Here is a 25,849-nt window from a genome sequence, read left to right on the forward strand (position 1 = left end):
TTTGTCCATCCTCTCCTCATATAACAATTACAGTACAGAAACAGACCATATCAGCCCTTCTAGTCCACACCGATTTATGTGAAACTCCAACTAGTTCCACCCACCTACTCCCTGCCCATAACCCTTCAACCCCCTTACATACATGTACTCATCTAACCTCTTCTTAAATGACAGAATTGACCCTGCCACAACCACCTCTTCCAGAAGGTCATTCCACTCAACCACCACTCTCTTATATTACTTCTAAAATTTTTCCCCCTATTCTCAGGGGAAAGAGCGTAATCATATCTACTCTATCTATTCCTTTCATAATTTTAAATACCTCTATCAAATCCCCTCTCAACCTTCTACGCTCATAGTTAACATACTCTCATCCAGACGGCATAGGCATACTGCAAAATGCCTTCTGCCCCATTTCTAAAGCCCCCACATTTCCGTGTAATGTGGTGACCAAATCTGCACACAATACCCCAGTTGTGGCTAAAACAAAATTTTGTTTAACTGCAACATAACTTCCTGACTTTTATACTCAATGCCATGACTTACATGCTGCAATGAGAAGATTGTTCTGTCAAGAGAGGCTAAGGATTTGGAAGAACACTTACTGCACCCCTGGGAATTATATGTGTAAGAAGTGTGTTCGGCTGTGAGTCGGAGGAGCTAGGTGAGAGTCGGGCTGTGAGGGGTGATCTAAGTGAAGCATTTCAGATTACCAAGTTAATTTGACAGTAATATTGAGATGCTTCCTTGAGTGAGAGGGTCTCAAATAAGTGTACATTATTTCAAATTATGAGTTGGCCATTTAAAACTGAAGTACATAGAAATTTATTCACATAGTGGCTGGTGAATATAATTAAGTTGCAAGAACTAATTTTGTAATCTATTTGACTATCAATTCTTTTGGATTTTTAAATTATGATAAGAATTGGGATATGATTGGATTAAATTGCAAAGATAACCTAATCAATGTCTGATAATTTAAACAAGACTGAATAATTAATATTCATATTCAGATGCACATTGTGCCAATTCCAAATTATTGAAACAATCAGATTTCCAACTAAATATTGAGACTTTTCGCTAATAGTTAATTTGAAATACTATTGGTTGATGGTGAATAACAAATTGATTATATTGACAGTGGGTTGTTAATAAAACATTTAAGCAGAACAGCGAAAGTGAAAACTCTTATGCAATTAGTTATGAAAAGTTGTCATCTTAAGTTTTTTTGCTATACCCAATGGCTATAATTATTTGGAAAGTAATTAAGAATCTCCTCAAGTATGAATTATCTAAGGACAATTGAAGACTTCTCTGGAAACATACTGCCTAAAATATTTTTGAGGCACTGGCTATGTTTTAAGCTTCATAATTAATTAAATCCTTGATGAAACCTTTACAAATTGAACTAACCTTTTGCTGAAAGCCTAAAGCAATAGCAGTCCTTGTAGTTATGTGTGACTAAGACTTGAAAGGGATCAGAGTGACACCTAGGAAGAAAATAGGATATTGAGTTTGTTAGCAGCCTATTACAGAAAGTTATGGTGGTAGGATGCCCTGGAATATTTCATTGGACTTAATTGTTCAAATGCATTTATTGAGAAATTGATTTTTCTTTTGTGGGTTAAGCACACAGCATGTTTTCCATATCTGTTTCAGCTGAAGATGCAGCAAGAGCAACAATGGCTAAAATCTCCCAACAAATCTCCTGTTCAGCCCCAATGAATTCTGCCTTCTACAAAGAAATTCAATTGAATTTGCTATTCTATCGCTGAGAACATGTCTAAATCCCATCAGCAATTGGGAACTCAGCCTGGAGGGACAATTGGAAGTACCATCCCCAATTCTGTCACTTCACCTTACCGACCACGTGCAGTCGTGGCAGAATCCTGTTTCGTGAGTACATTTCCTTGCTGTGGATTATTACAAAAGTTGAAAAGCATGACATTCAATCTGCAACCAATGCATGTTCTTTTACTGAATTGGAAAATCAAAAGGCATTTTATATATATAATACCTGTGAACCACTCATAAATATTGAAACAAGTTGGGTAATGTAAGTTACTGATTAAAGGCCATGACAGCTTGTATTAATAGCAATTTAGAATCACAGGCAGAATTGCCCTGATAAAGCATCAGCCTTTCTTCCCAATGCTTTTACACCTATTTTCTTAAATTTAGCCTTTGTTCAGTCTCATTTGTCCCATACCGTCATCTTCCAACATTCTTAATCACTTCTAATTTCCTGCTTCAAAATATCCTATCTTCAACAGTCCCATGATTTGCCAGCAATAATTCAAACTTCTACTCCCTACACACTGTAATTGCTGATTAAGATATTTATTTCTGTTACTTTCCAAGACATTCTGTTGCTCCCTCCATATATGCATCATCAACTTCACTGACAATACAACCATGGTAGGCCTTATCAGCAAAAATGATGAGTCAGTGTACAAAGATGAGGTGCAGTCATTAATGGATTGGTGCAGAGCCAACAACCTGTATCTGAAAGTTAATAAAACAAAAGAAATGGTTGTCGACTTCAGGAGGGCCTGGGGGGGATCACTCTCCATTGATTATATTTCGTTCTACTGTTGAGATCGTCAAGAGTACCAAATTTCTTGGTGCGCACTTGGCAGAGAATCTCACCCGGTCCCTAAACAAAAGCTCAATAGCCAAGAAAGCCCAGCAGTGCCTCTACTTCCTGCGAAGGCTGAGGAAAGTTCATCTTCCACCCTCTCTACATTCTACAAAGGATGTATTAACAGTTTTCTCAGTAATTGCATCACTGCCTGGTTTGGAAACTGTACCATTGCAGACTGTAAGACCGTGCAGAGAATAGTGAGATCAGCAGAGAAGATTACTTTGGCCTCTCTTCCTACCATGACAGATATATACATCACACAATGCATGTAGAGGGCAAATAACATTGTCAAGGACTTTTCACACCTCTCTTGTAAACTTTTCTCCCTTTTGACATCCAGAAGGAGATACTTATAGCATTCGGGTGCACACATCCAGATTGTACAAGAGTTTACTTTCCCCCAAGCCATCAGGCTTCTCAATTATTAAAACATATGTGCACTAGAATATCATGGATTTTTATTGTATTGTGTTTTAATATTTAACTCTTATTTATGTAAATTTGCTATTGATCTTGGAGAAATGCTATTTCATCCTTACTGTGCATTGAATTAGCACAGTGGTTCTCAACCTTTTTCTTTCCACTCACATACCACTTTAAGTAATTCCTATGTCATCGGTGTTCTGCGATTAGTAAAGAATTGCTTAAGGTGGTTTGTGAGTGGGAAGGGAAGGTTGAGAACCACCTCTCTAGACCCAATTGTTACTGAAATATTTTGCTTGAGAAAAATTGTCATTGGCCCATTTCCTTTGGAGTTATGAAACCGTGCACATAACGAGTCAATTGGGTACGATTGAAACAGTGGTTTTCAAACTAATCACAGAGCACCTGTGGCAAAGGGAATACTTAAAGTGTTATATGTATGGAAAGAAAAAGGTTGAGAACCACTGCATTAGCAGTTATGGTATGAATGATAAATAAAGGTGACGACTTGACTCACTAGTGAATTCAGCCCCTCTCTATCTTCATTATCCATGAAGTTATCCAACCTGTCTACCTCCATTATTGATGAGGAAATTGTCTCTCCCCACACCAAGGTATTGAGTCCTACATTTCTTTTTCCTTTTAAAACACTTTTATTGAATTTAGCATATAAATCCGACATACAAAGTCTTCTAATAAAACAAATAACAGGTCATATCATATATATATCACAAATTAATATAAATGAATATTGAAAATCTATCCATATTTTTTATTAAACAATATTTATTTTAAAAATAATTCTTGATAGAAAAATAAAACTGCATTAGACAATCCCTTGATCTAAACAAAGGGTAAATTCTGTCTAATTTAATGATATGATCTATGACAACCATATTTAAACCGTTATTTAACAAATTAATCTAAAAAAAAGGAATAGAGAGGAAAAAAAAGAAAACAAAAAAAAATCTAATCTACCCCCTCCCTCTAATTAAGGTTACCTTGTAGAAAAAGGTGTAAAAATATGGATCAAATAGTGACCTTCAGAAACTAGATAGAGAATCACTGGAGCATCCAAATTTCTTAAGTTTTCCAATCGTGAAGACTAAAAGAATGGGGGAATTATCACCTCCAAATTTTTGATTTTATTATTGGGCAATTAATATACATAATCTACTTTTGATAAATTAGTGAATCGCCCTTCTTGGGTAGAAATGGAACTGAAGTTTTCTAAAACATTATCTAAATTGGCAATTTTAGGTTCCTTGTTACCCTTTTCCTTTTCGAAATTGACACATAATCCGATAATGAGAAATAGGTTGAGAATATGGGCTTGATTTAGAAAATATTTTGGTTATAATAGTTATAGATAACTATCTTTTTCAGTCATTTGTGTTAGTTGCAGGCTTTAAGGAATGGCATCGATTAGGTATAAAAAGTTATAAAGATCTTTTTGTTTGAGATAACTTTGTCTCCTTTGAACAAGATTCCTACATTTCCAAGTGTACCAGAACACCTTATCCCTCTTGTATATGGACTATTGGCTAACCCTTTGGACTGTGGACTGTCATCATAAAGGATGGAATTCTGCTGGGAACTCTGTGACTTGTGGTGCAGCTGGGTTGAGCTGTGCAGACAGAAAGAGAGTGGAATGTTCAGAACACCAGTTGGGGGAGCAGAACTCCAGCTGAAGGAGTGGAGACCAACTGGAGAGTTGTGTGAAAGGCACATGTCTGATAAATTTATGAAAGGTTTATAGACACTGTCTATAAAGATATGATATCTGTACATTTCTCGTGGGGTTAATTGTGTTAAAACATTATATTGTTAATAGTCATTAATAAATATAGAGTTAAAATTTAACCCTTTTGAATTGCATCTTCTGTTGTTGCTGGTTTGAGGAGTAACAGTCTGCATAATCATCGCACACAATGATTCTCTGCTCCTCAGAGCTAAAGAAGACCTCTGTTTTTCACTTTACAAACCTTAACTCTCCTGCTCTGCTTTGTATTCCAATCTCTGTATTTCTATGATGTGGCAAGGATTCCATTAAGCTCCTCTTCAGCAACCCAAAGAGAATCAATATTCCTTCATTATCATGTTTCGAAATACATGAGCATTTGTCAATGCTTGTTTGCCACAAAGGCGCACAAAGAGGAGCCAATGAGTACGGTTCCCCCACCAATAAGAGAAAGAAAATCAAAAGTGTGTTCTTTCAGAGACACCAAGAGTCTGTGGATTTGGCTCCTGCGCTCCCACAAGTCTGCAGCCCCTCAGCCCCCTCTCTGATATGGTGGTGATCCCAAACCTTCCATAAGGTTGGGCAGCTGCTTGCATCCAAGGCCTTCAGGAGCCCTTGTTTCCATCAGCACCCTCATGACTCCCAGTTCCAATACCTGGTTCTCAGATGTCGGTCACCTTGCAGTCCTCAGCCTTATGTGAGTCTTGGGCACAGAACCCCTTGCTGGTCTGCTGCACTGGTGATCTTCCCTCTAGGGTCCTCGCACGGGATTCTCCTTCTCAGCTTTGAGGAGCAGCACCATCATTTTTTAAAATTTCCTCTATCATTCTATGATATACTTCTCAATTATCATAATCCTCCTCTATTTTCCTTTAAGAATGATAAAACCATATATCACAGGAGCAGAATTGGACTAATCGGCCCATTGGGTCTGCTCCACCATTCAAATAATTTCTGATTCATTTTTCCTCTCAACATAATTATTTTGCCTTCTTCCTGTGTCCTTTCTCACCCTTACTAATCAAGAACCTAGCAATGACTTGACCAATGGCAATGACTTGCAAACCCCAGATAGTTCCATGCAGCAGTCTTCATTTCATTTTCTTCCTTCCATGAACCAGCATTCCAATCCATCTCACATGAACTGGCTATCTGGATTGGGATATGGAGATATTAAAGTGGGCCTGAGGTTTCTCAAAAGGAAACACAAATACAGCTGCAAAAACAAACTTTTAATCATTTTGCAAAGCATGAGAACTCTGTTATGCCAAGAATCACTGCCAAAAGCACCTAGTCTAACTCCATGAGGGTTTGCCACGAGGCTTACAAAAAAAAATGTATACATTCCGAACCCTAGGTTTCTAGAGCATCCAAGCAGACTGTTCCAAATAAGTACACATTTCTTAGAATTCTCTTGGGATTCGTTAATCAGGGTCATGTCCCTTACTCAGTGGTTAAGTCCTTTATTATCTTACCAAATAAGGAGTTGTTGTTGTTCAACCTTGCTGAATTATCAAAACCTATTATGGAATGAACTCTGCAGTATTATTTTGGTTACTACTTTAAAAATTACATTCTCAGAGGAACTGCATTTTGCCTTTGCATTGACATTAGCAAAGGCAAAATGGGTTGTCAGGTTGCAAATATTACCCAGCTGGACCCCACTTTAATTCTTCACCCAATGGCCATCTCTGACCTTCTATGTTGATCCAAAACTGTTTAGGGTGTACTACAGTCTTCTGTAATCAACACTGATTCAACAATTCAGATTATAATTTTCTTCAAATAACTGCTTGTAATGTTTCTGTTGTCACTCTATGTAATATCTGGCAACTTCAGAGCATTTCTTTGTTTTTTGTTCACTTTATCTCATTACTCAGACTTTTATTTTGGATCATTATTCTTTTTATCATTTAATTATCCATTTCCCAAACTATCATGGCTTTCTTTATGTTTCAAGTTTATTTTCATTTGACTATACATATACAACCTGACAAAACAGCCTTTCTCGGGACCATGGTGCATGAGCGTGCGCGCGCGCGCGCAATCACACACATGTCCTTGCACACACTCAAACGCGCACACACGCACACGTGCACATATGCACATGAGCACCCACAATACACAGTGTATAATAATCACATATATACATAAAAATATAATTTAAAATAAATATATTGTGTCGATGTACATGCTTGTAGTGGCAAACTGGCCCTGCTTGTCACTCACAGATGGTGGGACAACCACGGCAAGGATGGCATCGCGGGTCTGTCTCTTCTGGACCAGACTGGAAGGTCTTGCGTCATTGGGATGGAAGTGCTGGGACATTAAGGGTGGAACCGAGATGGGGCTCAAAGGCTCCAGCACGAGATTCAAATTAAAGCAGTTGTGATACCGGAGCTCACAGCCTGTTGTCTCAGACTCTTTGCTGTGCTTGCACACAAAACGCCACAATATATCAATATTTTACAGGATACTGTTCATCAATGTCATAGCCTGCCATTCCCTTTCACTTTGTATTAGTTTAAGATATAATAATGTCTTTTTTGCTTCTGATAAAATATTATGAGCCTGAAATATTAACTCTCTCTCTCTCTATATCTGTCTGTCTGTCTCTTTCTTTCCCTCTCTCTCCTGCCTGAACTGTTGAGTATTTTTAACTTTGTTCGTTTTATTTTGTATGTTAATAGCTGCTGGAGGCAGAATTAAGATTATGATTTATATACTTTGTCTGTATTGATGTATCAGCAAATGTTATTTGAAGTTAAATTGCAATCTTGAAGTAGATTGACTTGAAAATGATTGGTTTATCTTTTGGTTTTCCCTCCCTGTTTTTTTTTAATGTATTTGAAGCCTTCTAAAATACTGCTTACTTTCAACCATTCATTTCACCAATGGATACAAAACTAAAATACATTCTAAGATATATTGAGGGCTTGTAGAATAATTCAAGCTTTGTTCGTTTTTGATTTTTTTTCTTATAATCTGAAGCATAGTTTATCCTGGAGTGAGCAGGTGGTGGTGGGAATTACTTTCTTAACAAATAATTAATTTTGGCTCCTCAGGGACCTCAGAGGCTTAAAAGATTGAACTCCTGGGCTTCAGAATTTCCTTATCAGAGGGTTTCATACTTGCTCCATTGAGCACTGATAAATTGCTGCTTTTCCACTCCTCTTTTCATCTCGTGTGCTCTGACACACACTAGCAGTTTGCACAAACATATGGAAGATCTCATGGCAACAGATTAAAAGTGGGCTCTGTCATTCTGGTGCAACCTGCCGGACCCTAACTAAGTCCCAGCTCCTCATGTGTTCATCTGCAACAAATGAGGTCTCAACTCTGAGTGGATGTGGAGGAAATTAACAGAATCTCACTAAAGAAATAGCAGCAGGTTTATCACTGCTTAACCCTGCTCTCCCATTGATCTGGTCTTTGTTCTCCATTTCATTTCACTGACCCAGCCACATAATCTTTGATTCACTTGTTTCAAAAATCTATCAAAATTAGACATGGATATTTTCAACAATGAGTCTCCTAAGGCAAAGCACTAAAAACTTCCAAGAAGAAATCACCAATTTTTTTTTAATTTAGAGATGTCACAAGGGAACAGAAACTTCTGCCCACGAACCCACAATGCCCAAATGCACACGTGACCAATTAACTGACTCACCCCATATGTCCTCAGAACATGGAAGGCAACCTGAGCACCTGAAGAAAACCCACACAGGTCACGGGGAGAGCATACAAACTCCTTAAAGACCCCTTCCGGTTCAAAGCCAGGCATTGTACTAACTGCTACAATGACCACGCTATCCTTGATTTTGGGAACTTGGTGACTTGTTTTGAGATACCCCACCAGAGGAAACAATCCTTCAGCATTTTCCCTCTTAAGATGACTCAGAATCATATCTGTTCCAATACGATCTCTCATTTAAAAGGAAATATTTGACGTCCTCAGAGGAAATCAACCCACCCATTCCCCCACCCCCTGCACCACCACTCAACCCCAATACAGCAATTAATAAAATGACTCAGCTGAATTTATCCAAGACAAGTATATTTATCCTAAAATAAGCAGGACAAAGCCATCTATATTCCTTTCATGTTTTTAACAATGCTCTGCAGCAAGACTTCCATTTTTCTGTGCAATAAACAATAAAATTACATTTATCTTCTCAATCCCTGTTCTTCCTGCAGGCATATTTTCTTATTCTTCCACAAGATCACCCAAACGGTTGGTGTGGTGGTTAGCGCAACACCTTTATAGCATCAGCAATCAGGACTGGCCTTGGGTTCGTATCCTGTGCTGTCTGTAGGGAGTTTGTACATTCTCCCCGTGTCTGTGTGGGTTCTCTCCGGGGGCTCCAGTTTCCTCTCACCATTCAAAATATACCAGGAGTGTAAGTTAATAGGGTGTAAATTGGGTGGCACAGACTCGTGGGCCGAAATGGCCAGTTATCATGATGTATGTCTAAATTTAAAAATATCCCTGAAGAGTAACATTTAGTAGTCTCACATTATTTAAATAAGAATGTTTCTATTCTCCCTGTCAAGTGAATAATTACATATTTCCTCTCATGTTATCACATTTGCCTTTTTTATTCATTCATTAAACCTGTCCCTTTGTACATTATATGGATGTACGTCCAATTCTTCGTATCATCAACAAACTTGAAAAAAAATTCAATTTGTTCTTTCATCTGTCATCAATACTTATTGTAAATACCGGTTATCCTAATATTGATTACACAGGCCCTGATGTTTACAGACTGTCAACCATGAAATTTACCTGCTTATTCCTACATTTTGCATTCTGTCTGCTCACAAATCTGTCTGTATTACCCTCAACCTAATGAATCTTATCTTGTGAATTAATCTTTCATGTGGCATACTTTAAATCAACTGCTCCCTATCATCTACCCTGATGGATCATTAGCTACATCAGTGATTTTCAAACTTTTTCTTTCCATTCACATACCGCCTTAAGTAATCCTTATGCCATGATTAGTGAGAGATTACTTAAGGTGGTATGTGAGTGGGGAAAAAAGGTTAAGAACCACTGCTCTTGACCTATTTTGCTTGAACAAAGTTGTCATTGGCCCATTTCCTTTGGAGTTATGAAACCATGCACATAACGAGTCAATTAGGTACAATTAAAACAGTGGATTTCAAACTTCTACTTTCGACCCACAAAATCCTTGGCTAATCACAGGGCCCCGATGGCATAGGGATTACTTAGGATGGTTTGTGAGTGGAAAGCAAAAGTTTGAAAATCACTAATTTTAAAAAATTTAGACAGCTACATGGATAGGGGAAGGGTATGGACTGAGTGTAGGTCAGTGGGTTTAAACCAAATAATAGTTCAGCACTAACTAGAAGGGCCTCTTTCTGTGCTATAATGTTCTGTGGTTCCATGGTTCTAAGTGAAACAGGCAGCTTGCTGCAGAGTGCAGTAAAGAACATAAAGTATGAGGAGGGGGAACAGATAATTGCAGCAATAGAGACAGGCTACAGAATGATAGCAGTGCAGGGTGAGTAGAAAGGCATGCAGATATGAGGGGCATCTGGAGGATAAGGTGGAGGAAGGATATGGGAGTTCCAGAAATGGAGGTGACTCACATGAGAGTACAGTACGGGGGAGAGTCCATGTTTGCCTATGACATGAAAGTAGATGCGAAAGGCACGTCATGCTGATGGTGTTGTGATTCTGCAATGGGATGTATTGGGTGATTTTGCAAAGACTCGGCCAATGGAGTACGATAAGGGGGATTCTGAGGTCCTGCACTTTGGTTAGAAAAACCAAAATGCAAATTCTTATCTAAATGGAGGGAGACTGCACACAAGTGAAGTTCCAAGGGATCTTGGTGTTCTTGTCCATGAATCACAACATGTTAGCAGGTAGGTCCCATAAGCAATCAAGAAAGTGAATGACATGTTGGTGTTTATTGCTGTCGGTTTCAAGTTTTAGATTAGAGGTTTTGTGATAGTGGCACATGATGTCAGTGAGAGTATACTCTGAATACTGTGCAAGAATTTGGTTCCTTAACTAATAAAAGGAGAGAGTAGCATTAGAGGCAGTCCAAAAGTGATTCAGCAGATTGCATCTCGCAAAGACAAAGTTGTCCTATCAAGAAAGACTAAACAGATGGGATCTGTATTCTTTAAAGTTTGGAAAAATGCAGGGTGTCCTTATGCAAATATATAAGAACTTGTAGATGCTGAGATGTTTTCACTTCTGGGAGAATGATAACCAAGGGGATATAATCACAAAGAAAAGGATCTGAGGTGTGTAGAAACCTTTGTTCTCTCAGAGGACAGTAAAATTCTCTGTGTCTGAAGATCAGATCATTGGGTATATGTAAGAAGGAGATAGATAAATATTCGAATGATCAAGGAATTGAGGGTTATAGGAAACAAAACAGTGGAGGCCAGCCTTGATAAGATTGAATGGTATGGCAGGTTTTGGGGGACTGAGTGGTTTTCTGCTGGAACTATGATTTTGTAAGTCTTGGGAGTATAGTGATAGAGAGAGAATAACTGGGTTCAATAGTAAAGGGTACAGTAGTGGTTACTTGATGTGGCAGAAAAAATAAAACCATAGAACATTACAGCACGGAAATAGGCCTTTTGGCCCTTCTAGTCTGTGCAGCAATCGGCAAATAACCTGAATTTAAATTGCCCAAGTGTATAGTATAGGAAATCAATTAAAATGCAGCATTTTTAGCAAATTGTCTAAAGAGAGACTGAAAGAGAACAATGTGTGCTTAACATCTTTACGTTTTGTGAACAGCTTCTTTATTTTACAACAAAAAAAAACATGCTTATATTTGTGCTCTTTGCACTGACATGAGACTTTTTTCTTTCCATCAGGCCAAGAAAATAAAGAGCCAGTTCTTGATATTTTCACATCTTTTAGGGCAATAGAAAGGATTTGTAATTTTATTTTAGTTAGACATTTTAAATGCATGTTTCAGGAAGGAGGAAGGACAGGGAATGAGAGGGAAGAAAACCTTTAAAGAACAGAGAGGTTATGAATCCCATCAAAAGAAAAAAGTTATATCTTTATGATTTAGGAAGCTCAAATAGTACAAGGTCCAGTGGAATATAAGGGCTACGGGAAGAAGCTCATGCAGGAGATTAGGAATGACAAAAGGGGACTATGAAATATCCTTAGTCAGTAGGATTAAAGAAAATCCCAAGGAGTTTTATACCTTAAAAAACAAGAGGATGCCAAGAAGAAGGATCATGTCTCTCAAGACAAAGGAGTAAATTTATGCTTGGAATGAGAGGAAGTGGATAAGCTACTAATTGTGGACGTACCATTATTTGCCAGAATAAGAATATGGAAGATGGCAATAGGAAAAATAATGTAAAGAATGTTAATAGATTGAGGCATTTTGTGATCAGTAAAGAGATGGTGTTGGGTCTTTTGAAGAGCATTAAGATGGATCGTCCCAGGTTATTGAAAGAGGCACTGGAGGCAATTGATGGGGCTTTTATGGAGATCTTTGTATCCTCACTAGCAACTGGCAAGGTTCCAGAAAACTGGAAAGTTGTCAATGTTGTTCCATTATTCAAGAAGGGAAATAAGGATAATTCATGAAATTATAGATTGTTAAACCACACATCAGTGGTAGGGAAACTATTGGAGAGGATGCTTAGGGATAATATATACATACACTGGGACCAGTCAACATGGCTTTGTGCAGGGCAGGTCATGTCTTAGAATTTGATTGAGTTTTTTGAGGAGGTGACAAAGATGATTGAGAAAGCAATCTATGTAGATTTTGATAAGATATTTGGCTGATCTAGAAGAGACAGATGTATGGAGACCATGGTGAATTGATGGTTTGGATTCAGAATTGGCTGGCCCATCTTACTGGGACTGGAGGTCCATGACCAGTGGTGTTCTGCATGGATCAGTGTGAGACCCCTCTTGTGTGTGACTTATATAAACTACTTGGATGAAAAATAGGGGGTGGGCTGGTTCATACATTTGCAGAGGACACTAAGATTGGTGGCGCTGTGTAAAGTGTGGGCTATGATTGTGATAGTACAGATCTATCACCAATGTACATAGTGTATATAGTTACTGTATCTAGACTGTGCTTACAGCGATTGGCTGAGAGCTAAGCCACACCTATTGTTTGGGCCTTAAAGGGTTGTGTCCCTAGCCAGGTCGGATCATTCCGGACTGGTCGGCCACCTGTGAAGAGCTCCGGTCTTTTGCTAATAAAAGCCTTGGTTTGGATCAACAAGTCTTTGGTTGTTTCGACGAGCTCTACAATTTTATTAGCAAAAAGAATTTTTTTTGAAAGGGATGGAGCGTTTAACTCAGCCAGAAAAACTTGATATCGACCCACAGTCAGCTACAGCCTTCAAAGCCTTTAAGTTCTGGCTGCTGAACTTTGAAAACTTCCTGAGATTCATTCAGGTAGAGGAGGATAACCAGCGTCTAACAGCATTGCTGTCTATGGTGTCCTTGAGAGTCTACGAGAACATCCAGGATGAGACCACTTACACCGCAGCCATAAAGGTACTGAAGGAACTGTATGATCAACCGGTGAACAGAGTTCATGCCCGGCTCATGCTTGCGTCGAGGAAGCAACAGCCCGGCGAGTCCAGCAGGGCATATTTACAAGTATTAAAGGCATTGGGCAAGGACTGTAACTGTGTGGACAAAACTGCTGCCGAGATCACTAGCGACCTCGTCCGGGATGCCTATGTGGCCGGGCTCCGATCGAACGAAGTGAGGCTGCACTTGTTCGAGCAAGGGGTAGAAAAACTAGAGGACGTGGCCCGGATTGCAATCACAATGGAGGATGCAGCCTTAAAGTCCACCGAGCTCTCTAGGGACTGGACCCCTTGTTCTGATGTGAGTAGAGTGCCTTTCTACCCTACCCCTGACGGCCTGTCGGCTGCTGCTACCCTGCCCCGTGCGAACCCGAAATGTTATTTCTGCGGGAGAGACAAGCACAGCAGATCCCAGTGCCCAGCAAGAAAAGCCAGGTGCCAGAAGTGCCTTAAAAACGGCCACTTTGCTGCAGTCTGTAGGTCTAAAATGGCCGCCAGCAAACACAGTGCCTCGTGTGAAGCTCAACCGCCACTATCCCATTCAAACTCTTCTTCCCCAGAGCTCTCGTCCAATGAGAGCGAGGGCTCCCCTGCACGGCAACGCCTGACGTCACGGAGACGCCGAACCCGGAAGGGGCAACCCACCGTCGCAACCATGGTGATGGCCTGCCTCTCGCCCCCGTGCGGAACATTTGACACTACCGCCGCTGCTGCCGCCGCCACAGCCACCCCCGGGGCCGACGCTACCGCCGCTGCTGCCGCCGCCGCTGCTGCCGCCGCCACAGACACGCCCGGGGCCGACGCTACCGCCGCTGCTGCCGCCGCCGCCACGGACATCCCCGGGGCCGACGCTACCGCCGCTGCTGCCGCCGCCACGGACACCTCCGGGGCCGACGCTACCGCCGCTGCTGCCGCCGCCACGGACACCCCCGGGGCCGACGCTACCGCCGCTGCTGCCGCCGCCACAGACACCCCCGGGGCCGACGCTACCGCCACCGCAGCCACCCCCGCGGCCAACCAGGTGCTCACCCTAGCGTCCATCGCTGACGACCGCCAGGGCCCGACCGCCAATCGCGAGCAACTACAAACCCCACTACTTACCATTCACCCGCCACAACAGCACTTCCGGGAGGTTCTCCAACCTGCTCCTCGAGCGTTGACTACGTCATCCCGTTGCGTGACATCATCCCGTTGCGTGACGTCATCGCGCAAAACTCCCCTGTCAACTGCTTCAATAACATTAAACCAGCAATGCTCTCATCCCCTCACCAGAGCAATGGAACTGATTAAAGTGCATGGACACTACACCAATTGCTTATTTGACTCTGGGTCAACTGACAGTTTTATCCAGCCAGATCTGGCCCTCCGTTGGGGACTTGACATTATCCCCACTACCCAGAGGATCTCATTAGCAACGAGGTCGCACTCGACTGGGATAAAGGGGTATTGCATCGCCACGCTGGAAGTACAGGGCGTGACGGTCACCCACTTTAAATTATTCGTCCTTCCCCAATTGTGCGCCCCAGTGTTGCTGGGATTAGACTTCCAGTGTCAGTTCCAAACGGTGTCCCTACACTTTGGGGGACCCCACGCCCCCCTCTCGGTCTGCCATCGCCCCACTCCCGAAGCACCCAATCAACCCGCCCCCGTGCCCCGGGGCCAATCCTGCGGCCTTTCCACACTCCGGATTGCCCCGCCAGCACTCTTCGCAAACCTCACCCCTGGCTGGAAGCCTGTGGCCACCAAAAGTCGGCAATATAGTTACGACAACAGGCAATTCATTAGGAGTGAGGTGCGTAGATTGCTGGATGAGGGCATCATCGAACCCAGTTCAAGCCCCTGGAGAGCCCAGGTGGTGGTTGTCAAGAATGGGGAAAAACTACGGATGGTGGTCGACTATAGCCAGACCATTAACCGCTTCACACTCCTGGATGCGTACCCCCTGCCACGCATCACGGATGTGGTGAACCAGATCGCCCAGTACCGCATTTTCTCCACTATTGACCTACGTTCGGCCTACCACCAGCTCCCGATCCGCTGCGAGGACCGACCATTCACGGCCTTTGAAGCGAATGGGCGGCTATATCAATTTCTCAGGGTACCATTCGGGGTCACAAATGGTGTCGCGGTCTTCCAGCGGGAAATGGACAGGATGGTGGACCAGAACGGGCTAACCGCTACCTTCCCGTATCTGGACAATATCACCATCTGCGGCCACGACATGCAGGACCATGACGCCAACCTAGACAAATTTCTTCAAACTGCCCGTCAGCTAAACCTGACTTACAATTTAGACAAGTGTGTTTTCCGGACCACACGACTCGCTATTCTAGGTTGTGTGGTGGAAAACGGGATAGTCATGCCAGATCCTGACCGCATGCGTCCCTTAATGGACTTACCCCCCCCACATACCCAGAAAGCTCTCAAACGCTGCCTGGGCCTTTTCTCGTATTACGCCCAATGGGTTCCAAACTACGCCGACAAGGCACGTCCTCTTATCAAGACCACCTCTTTTCCCCTCTCGACCGAAGCCACAGCGGCTTTCGATCGAATCAAATCTGACATCGCTGCTGCGACGCTGCACGCGATCGATGAGTCTGTCCCGTTTCAAGTCGAGAGCGATGCATCCGACTTCGCTCTGGCAGCCACCTTGAACCAGGCCGGTCGGCCTGTAGCCTTCTTCTCCAGAACCCTCCAGGGTCCGGAGAGTAGACACTCCTCGATCGAGAAGGAGGCCCAGGCCATAGTTGAAGCGGTACGTCGTTGGAGACATTACCTCGCTGGGAGGCGCTTTACACTGTTGACTGATCAACGCGCGGTCTCCTTCATGTTCAGCAACACCCAGCGTGGTAAGATAAAAAACGACAAAATCGCCAGATGGAGAATCGAACTCTCCACCTTTAACTATGACATCCTGTACCGGCCTGGTAAGCTCAACGACCCGCCTGACGCGCTCTCCAGGGGGGCGTGCGCCAGCATACAGATGGACAGACTACGGAAACTCCATGAGGCGCTCTGTCATCCAGGGGTCACTAGGTTTGCTCACTTTGTCAAGGCGCGCAACTTACCCTACACAGTTGAGGAGATCCGCTCCATGACCCGAGCCTGTTCGGTGTGCGCCGAATGCAAGCCCCACTTCTTCCGTCCGGATAACTCCCACGTTATCAAAGCCACCCGCCCCTTCGAGCGTCTTAGCGTAGACTTTAAGGGACCCCTACCGTCGACCAACCGTAATACCTACATCCTTACGGCCATCGACGAATACTCCCGCTTCCCATTCGCTGTGGCCTGCCCAGACACCACTGCCACCTCAGTGATACAGGCCCTTCACAGTATTTTCACCATCTTCGGGTACCCCAATTCCATCCACAGTGATAGGGGGTCCTCATTCATGAGTGCAGAGCTGCAACAGTACCTTCTGGAGTGTGGTATTGCTTCAAGCAGGACCACGAGCTATAACCCACGCGGTAATGGCCAGGTCGAGAGGGAGAATGCCACCATATGGAGAGCGGTTACACTGGCTCTCCGGTCTAAAGGTCTCCCCACCTCTCACTGGCAGGAGGTTCTCACTAGTGCCTTACACTCCATCCGCTCCCTCCTATGTACTGCAACAAATGCCACCCCCCACGAAAGGATGTTCCTTTTCCCGAGGAAATCCGAATCGGGAACCACTGTACCGGCATGGCTCACCGTCCCTGGCCCCGTCCTTTTGCGACGCCACGTCCGGCACTCAAAGAACGACCCCTTGGTCGACCGAGTGACTCTACTCCACGCGAACCCACATTACGCATACGTGGAGTTCCCAGACGGGCGGGAGGACACTGTTTCGGTGCGGGACCTAGCTCAGGACGCGGTAGACCCAGCAAACCCCCCAACTCCTTATGCTCCAGGCCCCGTGCCGCAACAGAAGGACCAACAGCACCCCAATGACTCGGGCCACCCTGCCGACAAAATGACTGGGGAATTGAGCGACGGAGCAGTCGCACCCGATGAGCCCGCTGGCGACACCACTCCAGCGACCCCAATCCCGGCACCACGGCGGTCATGCCGGATGGTCAGACCCCCTGACCGCTACAGTCCTTGACCTACCCCTTCCTTTTCATTCTCTCCCTCGTTTTTGTTTTTTTTTTTCTCAGGGTCAATTCTCCAAGAAGGGGTGAATGTGATAGTACAGATCTATCACCAATGTACATAGTGTATATAGTTACTTTATCTAGACTGTGCTTACAGCGATTGGCTGAGAGCTAAGCCACACTTATTGTTTGGGCCTTAAAGGGTTGTGTCCCTAGCCAGGTCGGATCATTCCGGACTGGTCGGCCACCTGTGAAGAGCTCCGGTCTTTTGCTAATAAAAGCCTTGGTTTGGATCAACAAGTCTTTGGTTCTTTCGACGAGCTCTACAATGATCTGTTGTATTCCAAAGAATACAACAGGACATAGACCAGTTACAGATATGGGCTGAGAGTTATCAGATGGAGTTTAATCCATAAAAGTGTGAGATGTTAAACTTAGGAAAGTCAATTGTGATGGGAGTACACAGTTAATTTCTGGACTCTTATAAGCATTACACAGCATTTTTTGTGATATATGTGTCATTTTGGTAAGATTATTAGAGTATCTATGAGAATGGCAGAAGTCCAAAAGATCAACCAGTGTGCATTGCTAGTTTCAAACCACTGTTACCATTTCAATATTCACAATCCAACAAATTTCCTTTCATAACAGTGAAGTTATTTGTACTTTCAGCAGTGGGAAATTCACATCACTACATGAATGCTTCCACCACAACCAAAATGCTTTGGAGAGATCAAGAGATCATCAGAATGTTCCAGGCTTGTTGCTGATTTATGGCAAGATGGTTTCTCTAAATTAAAATTAAATTAAAATATTGTCCCTTGGCCTATTTTGCCCATGCAGGTGATCAAGCAACCAGTATTCACCCTTCTCTTTCCACAGATGTCACAGCTTCAGCCTTTAAGCAGAGTGATTGCATTGTCTGCAGTTTTTAAGGTTACAGATGACTTGAAATTTCTACATTCTATCATCATGGATCTGGCTAGAAATATTTGCAAATTCTCACAAATTACTTTCCATTGTTGCGTGAGGATGAATTTTGTTCAAAGATAGCTGATTGGAATTTAATTGTTACTTTCTGCAGAGCAGCAGGTGAAGTCTTCAGACTCCTTCCTAAGATTCGTGGACTTCCTATGTCTACATATCAACCCTGAGCAGCACTAAATCCCACATGAATATCAATATCCATGGCTGCTACCTTGGCACCAGTTGCCATACATTTTATTGGGAGACAATTTTTTAAATCTTATCGGCTGACAGGGCTGTTGATGTATTCAGGTAAACTGACACATGCATACTGTATGAAAAAGGCTATCAACTAATAAAGATTCATGTCTCATGGAGAGGTTTTTTAAAAAAAATTACAAGACGATAGAAGCCGATTCCGGCCCAAGAGCCTGGGCCACTCAATTACACCCAATTAACCTATCACCCCATACGTTTTTAAAGTGGGAGGAAACTGGAGCACCTAAAGGAAACCCATGTAGACACGGAGAGAACATACAAACTTCTTTCAGACAGTTCTGGATTCAAACTTGGGTCGCTGCCACTGGATTTGAGTGAACCAATTACCTGTAGGAGGAGAAATGAAAGAAGGGCTCATTGCAACAGAGTGGGGTCAAAAAGGGGTAAAAAGATAATATATTTTAAAATATGGAATCTTCTTAAAACACAAGTGCTGTGAGCCACAACATCAGCACCAGTGCATATTGTTAAACTCAGGACTTGAATATAATGCTAGAGAATAGAAGAGTAATAGACAATTTGATATGGGGCTATTGAAAAGATGAATATGGTGAAATTATTTCCTTCTGTGCATTATCAAGAATTAGAAATTGAGGTCCCAAAATAATAGATTGTGAACTTAAGAAGCGGGTCAAACTTTAAGGGACAGTCGTTTAGCGGTATCGGGATAGATAAAGCTTTCTGTACTTCTGCTATCGAAGAAACAGTTGATAGCGCATCCGTTTACCTGAAAGTCCATTATGGACCTGGCAGGTTTGTGTAGAGCCCCCGGTTTCGGATGATGGTAGCCAGTATGGATTCATTGTCTGAGTCTGATGGGTGCTCCCGCACCTGAGATGGCTGCCCTCAGCCCTAAGATAGCCAGCCCTGACCCTTCAAAGTATCATATGCCTGGGAAAATGGTGTTTGGTGCACAGACTAAGATGGTGGGCCAAATGATTTGCACATGGTGTTGCTGGAGTGCAGGGAAGATGGCTCCAGTGGCGCTGCCTGGAGTACGCATGCAGTGCTGCTACACCACGTGGATGGTTTGGACTGGCAAACTTTGCAGTAATGCCCCTTTTTCTGGCACCTGGGGCACACTGCATCCTTGGCAGGGCAGTGTTTCTTTGGATGCTAACCCTGCCTGCAAAAGTAGCACTTTGAGAGATCTCCCATAATGGCTGCCGAGGTCAATCACTAGAGTAGTGGGGTGGTGTAGGGGACCAGTCACTTATAGAATGGGACATTGTAGGGGAGCAGTTCCTGACGGGGGGGGAGTGATGCCCCATCCTAGGGTAGCGGTGCCTGCGGCAACAAGTCATCTGCGTTCTGGAGGGTCATCTCCAGTGTATGTGTATGTTCAACCGTCCTTTGCAGATCGAGACTATTTTGATCCAATGCCCATTGATATATGTACCCGGAGCGGTTACTGGCCATGCACGTGCCTCAGATGAGGTTCTGGGTGGCCAAGACACACTTACAGTCACATACCCTATACAGGATCTGGAGGTACTCAGCACTTGACTCACCAGGTCATTGTTTTCTGGTGGCCAGGAAATGCCTGAAGCAGACTTCATTAACTTTCCTGTGATACGGGGCCTTGAGGGTCTCCATAGCTGCTTGGTATGAGCTGCCATCGCTGACCATCGGGAACACTTGAGGCCTAACACGTGAGAGGAGTACTCTCAGTTGGTTAACGTCCATGGTGATGGCATCTGGCCGCCACCAAGAAATTTTCAAAGCAGCGTAGTCACAGTTTGAGCATCTTCAGCGTGTCTGGCGACCAGGGGTCAACGTCAAGCCTTTCAGATTTCAAGTACTGTTCCATGCTTTATTTTTGAAATTTTAACTAATAAAATTGATGTATCATCAATAATCCCAAATAGTTGATATTGTGAAACTATCAGGCTTTTATTAACTAAAGTTAGAAAGTACCATCAACCTCATTTACTTATCAAAGCAAAGAGAATGGGGAACATGTCAGGGGGCTATGGGTAGGAGCAGTCTCAGGAGGCATATCCAGCCAGCAGCAGCCAATCATGGCCATTGTTTACCACAATATTCTGGGTGATTTTTACAATTCTAAACAGTTTATGAATATAATTTAAAAAGAAACAAAATAATTTAAAAAGAAGTTTGTTCTCTTAAAACAGAGAAGAATGCTACAGCGATGGAGCCATTGTGTTATGGTAAATCTGTGTCACCAAGGTCTCCAGTTCCTATTATAAGGCTGTTATCTCAGGTAGTTCCACTCTTGGGCAGTGCCTTGCTTGGAAAACTCTCAAATTGTATCCTTTATCTGTGTAAACAGTGCAGACAGATATACTGCACTGTTATTGATTTCAAGTTTTCAGTAAAGAATAAGGCCACAGATCCACCTGCTGCCTAGTGTGGAGAATATCCTAACCTTACTTTGACATTGGCATGTCTCCATTATTAACTAATTTTATAAGTGACTGGGATTGTTATCGCAGACACAATTATGATGAGAAAGCTAGATTTGTATATAGAATAAAAAATGGATTCAATATTGGCAACAATGCCTCTGTGAATTAATAAGAGACTTGTAAAATACTGCAGATACTAAAGGTCAACAGGAAAATTGCCTTATTTTTACAGAGGTGTCTTTTTTTTTGTCTATGCAGCAGATGCATCATATTAAATTCATATGAGAACAATCCACAGCTTTATTAATTGAGCACTGCAGATTGCCTGTTGGTGAATTAATGCAATTATGGACAGTGACCAAAACCAGCTGTGATTTGGTCTCATGTCTTGATTTATTTTCATTCCCAAATGATTCTTTTAATGTGAAGCAAAGCACTTTACCATCACTATGCACTGAGTTTCAGATAATCTCTGTGTCTTGACAGTTAATGTTCTACACTTTCCAAGAGAGGCCTGATGATGAAAAATAATAATCTTTATTAATTCTGTCTAGTACTGGGGTTACTTAACAAATGCTTTATAGTCCTCAATTTTCATGAATAAAATTATATTTTGACATTATTAATGTCCGTGTATAATTATACAAATACATTTCAACCCTACACAAAATAAAATAAGTGAATTTCAAAATTGACATGATAATCAGATTGGGAGAGGATGGAAATCTGAAATAAAGACAGAAGAGATTGGATGAACCTACTTTTTTCCAACTGATCCATCTTGAATTCAAAAAAAGAAATAAATGTATAAAGCTCAGATTTCAGGTGAACCTGATCAGGTGACAAAAGTTACATTACTGAAGATATTTTCATCCCTTTTTTCCATTGTGTAGTTTTTACATATTGGAATCTACAGCTGCCAAGCAAATCCAAATAAATGACTGATGTGGCAAAACAACTAATTTCAGTCTGCCTCTACATCCTTCCTGTTGCTGCCCACACTCTTACACAAATTTTCTTCACACTTTCCTTTTCCTTTTTGGATAGAAATTGGTCAATATCTTCTCTGTAGTGCCAGAAAGAAATACTAACAAGCGTCGACTCAATTTTTCACAGGACTCTTCCAGGGAAGTTGACTGGATTGTATTCCCTTCCCATTCTATTCATTGTCACACATGGTTGCCCTCTCGAGCATCCTTTCCTGATCTTGCTATCCCTACTTACTCTCATCTTTTTCCTTTATCTAACTTTCTCCTTTATCTAATTTTCTCCCTTTCTGCTCACTTTAAAATACTGCTGGTAAAAACTTCTATTCCTCTATGTTCACTTATTTAACCGTCCCTTTATGCTCACCTATTTAACCCTTCTTAACTCTATGTTCATGGGTTTAATTAACCCTCCAATTAACTCTATGCTGATTTGACTCTAACCCTCCCCACCATCAAGAGCATCTACAGCAAACTCTGCCATCAGAGAGCAGCAGCAATCATCAAGCATACACTCTGTTCTCGCTGCTACTATCTGGAAAGAGGTATAGGTGCCACAAGACTCGCACCACCATGTTCAGAAATAGCTGCTACCCTTCCATCATCAGACTCCTCAATGACAAACTCAATCAGAGACTCAGTTAAGGACTCTTAGTTTTGCACTTTATTAATTTTTTTTCTCTCTGTATTGCACAGTCAGTTTGTTTACATTTCTTTATTTGTTTACATGCATGCGTATCTTCTTGAGTCCATTTAACTCTATGCTCATTAGGCACCAAATTGTCTCTTTATCCCAACTATTTGGAGACACTTACTGGATAAATTTTATTTGCAATAGATCTTTAATAAATCTGATAGTAGTTTTATGGTTAGCAGTTCTCATACCAGCCATTTAATTAACTGAATTCACATTTATTGCATTCCACTTGTCACATTAATCAGGTTCTGCACTAGTTACAGAGGTGTCTTTTTTTTTGTATATATGATGCAGATGCATCATATTAAATTCATATGAGAACAATCCACGGCTTTATTAATTCACTTATTTTATTTTGTGTAGGGTTGAAATGTAATTGTATAATTATACACGGACGTTAATAATGTCAAAATATAATTTTATTCATGAAAATTGAGGACTATAAAGCATTTGTTAAGTAACCCCAGTACTAGACAGAATTAATAAAGATTATTATTTTTCATCATCAGGCCTCTCTTGGAAAGTGTAGAACATTAACTGTCAAGACATAGAGAGTCACTCTTTATCATGAACATAACTTCAAATATTTATTATCTATCTATCATGTTTTATTTTGGGGATCCAGAAATCACATCATGTACTAATGGAGGGGGGACAAGGTGGATGAATGCAGAATAAATATCAAGAAGGTAGTGGGTTGTATAAAGGAAGGGGATGAGTCAGCGTACAGGAGGGAGATTGAAAACTTGGCTGAATGATCTACCAACAACAACCTTGCACTCAATGTCACCAAAACTAAGGAGCTGATAGTTGACTTCAAAAAAGGGAAAGCCAGAGGTGTACAATTCAGTGATCATTGCAGGATCAGAGGTGGAGAGAGTGAGCACATTTAAGTTCTTTGGAGTCATTATCTCGGAAGATCTTTCCTGGACCTAACTCACCAATGGCACTGTGAAGAAAGCACGTCAGTGCCTTTACTTCCTCAGGAGTTTGTGGAGGTTTAGTATGAAATGAGAAACACTGGCAAATTTCTACAGAGGTGTGGTGGAAAGTGTGCTGTCTGGCTGCATCTTGATCTGATAAGGGAACACCAATACCCCCGAGTGTAAAGCCCTCCAAAAGGTAGTGGACACGGCTCAGGACATCACAGGCAAAACCCTCCCTACTATTGAGTGCATCTACAGGGAACACTGCCTTTGGAGGGCAACGGTAATTATCAAACACCCACACCACTCAGCACACCCTCTGTTCTCACTGCTGCCATCAGGAAATAGGTATAGGTGCCACTAGACTCACAGCACCAGGTTCAGGAACAGCTGCTAACCCTCCACCATCAGACTCCTCAATGACAAACTCAATCAGAAACTCATTTAAGGATTCTTACCTGTGCACTTTATTGATTTTCTTTTTGTTCTCTCTGTATGCACAGCTTGTTTACATTCATTATCTGTTTACAGTTCATTGTTTGTTTACATGTTTACACTGTGTACAGTTTATTTTTTGCACAACCAACTAGTGGTAATTCTGCTGCGCCCACAGGAAATGGAATCTCCTGTGATGTCATGTATGTACTCTGAAAATAATTCTGAAATCTGAAGTGCATATGAACAGAGTGATCTTTGAGGGAACATCCACAGTGGCCTAAAAATGGGATATTCTTTTTTATAACCTGAGATATAATACAAATTTAGAGTGCCCTTTCTTGAACTGCATGCAACAAAAGTGACCTAGGGTTTTGTTTTCGACACTAGACATCAACTAGAGATAGTAGTGAGGAAACTTACCAGATTTTCTAGCATTGGGTATTAGTTATACATGAAGATTGACTAGGTTGGGATTGAACAGAGGAGGCTAAAACAAAATCTGGATGGAGTAAATGGGAAAATTCCATTTATCTCTGCAGATATGAAAATAACTAAGTCATTTGATTAAAGGATTGGATGGAAGTTAACAAAATAAAAAATTCTTTGTGAAGTATGGTTGAGGTCAGCAATTCATCATTTGAAAGTGTGGCACAAGTAGGCACGCTCATAACATGGACTTGATGTAGAGTAATTTGCAAGATAATAGACTGAGATTTGGCTAGATAGCAATTTATTAACCTCACGTGGAGTTAGTAGATGAGATGGCCTGCTTCATTGGAAATGTAAACTTTTGTGATTGTTTTGCTCAGTGATTCAAAGCATAAATATATTGAACACATTAAAAGACATAAAATATCATTGCATGAATGACATTGATTATTAAATGCATAAGTTTTTTGTTTTGTTTAAATTCTTATTTTGACATTAACTGTTTTAGTTAATTAAAAAACTTGTTTGAAAAACTGAAACAGAAATGTCAATATGACTAAAGTCCTCTAATTAATTAGAGATGGGGCTAATAGTCTGCATTTTCAAAGTAAGCTTAGAAATTATTTAAGAACCAACAGGAAGTGATGTTCTACAGATGGCAAGTGCACAGCAATCTGTAACAATATTATGATATAAATTACAATTTAAAATTGAGTTTCCTGCATTGATTCCAATGAGAGCAGCAAACTAATTTATTTTTTTAAATTGAAACCTTGATGAGAAATTAAATATCATATCCATCACCTTAACACTGTGAATCAATTTCATGGCTAGTGTACTACTGGCTGGAACTGAGGGCATGTTTCCGGAATAGGAATCATTTAAGTTCCTGTTTGTACCCTGTAATCTCGTCCAGACTCAATGAAATTCCACCTTCTTAATTTTCTACAATTCTAAGACAAGCAGTTGGCATACATGTACAGTATTAAATAGTTCTTAGGCTCACAAAGTCATTGAGGACCCCTTTCACTCCACACACAGCATCTTTCAACTGCTTCCATCAGGAAAGACATAAAGGAGTACTAGAAGCAGCACAACCAGGCTGAGAAATAGCTTCTTCCCACGAGCAGTGAGAATGCTGAAGAATGAAAAGAACTGCTCAATCTAAACATCCGAGACTCATACTTACAAAACAATATTGCTTTATTTATTTGCACAGTAAAAGTTCTCTTATCCAAAATTCAGCAACTGGCAAAAAAAAAAAAAACCACAAGGAAAATAAATACATTAAAAAAAAATTAAAT

General features: G+C 41.6%; 1 long non-coding RNA gene across 1 annotated transcript in view; it reads right to left on the reverse strand.

Moving 5' to 3' along the window:
* Nucleotides 1–25,849, reverse strand: part of LOC138749224 (uncharacterized) — an 88,665-nt gene that overhangs the window by 23,563 nt on the left and 39,253 nt on the right. Inside the window, exon 3 of the long non-coding RNA XR_011348494.1 lies at nt 1,414–1,490. This is a non-coding gene — a long non-coding RNA (uncharacterized lncRNA). The remainder of the gene's footprint in view (nt 1–1,413; nt 1,491–25,849) is intronic.

This window comes from Narcine bancroftii, chromosome 1 (assembly GCF_036971445.1).
Source record: "Narcine bancroftii isolate sNarBan1 chromosome 1, sNarBan1.hap1, whole genome shotgun sequence".
NCBI lineage: Eukaryota > Metazoa > Chordata > Chondrichthyes > Torpediniformes > Narcinidae > Narcine > Narcine bancroftii.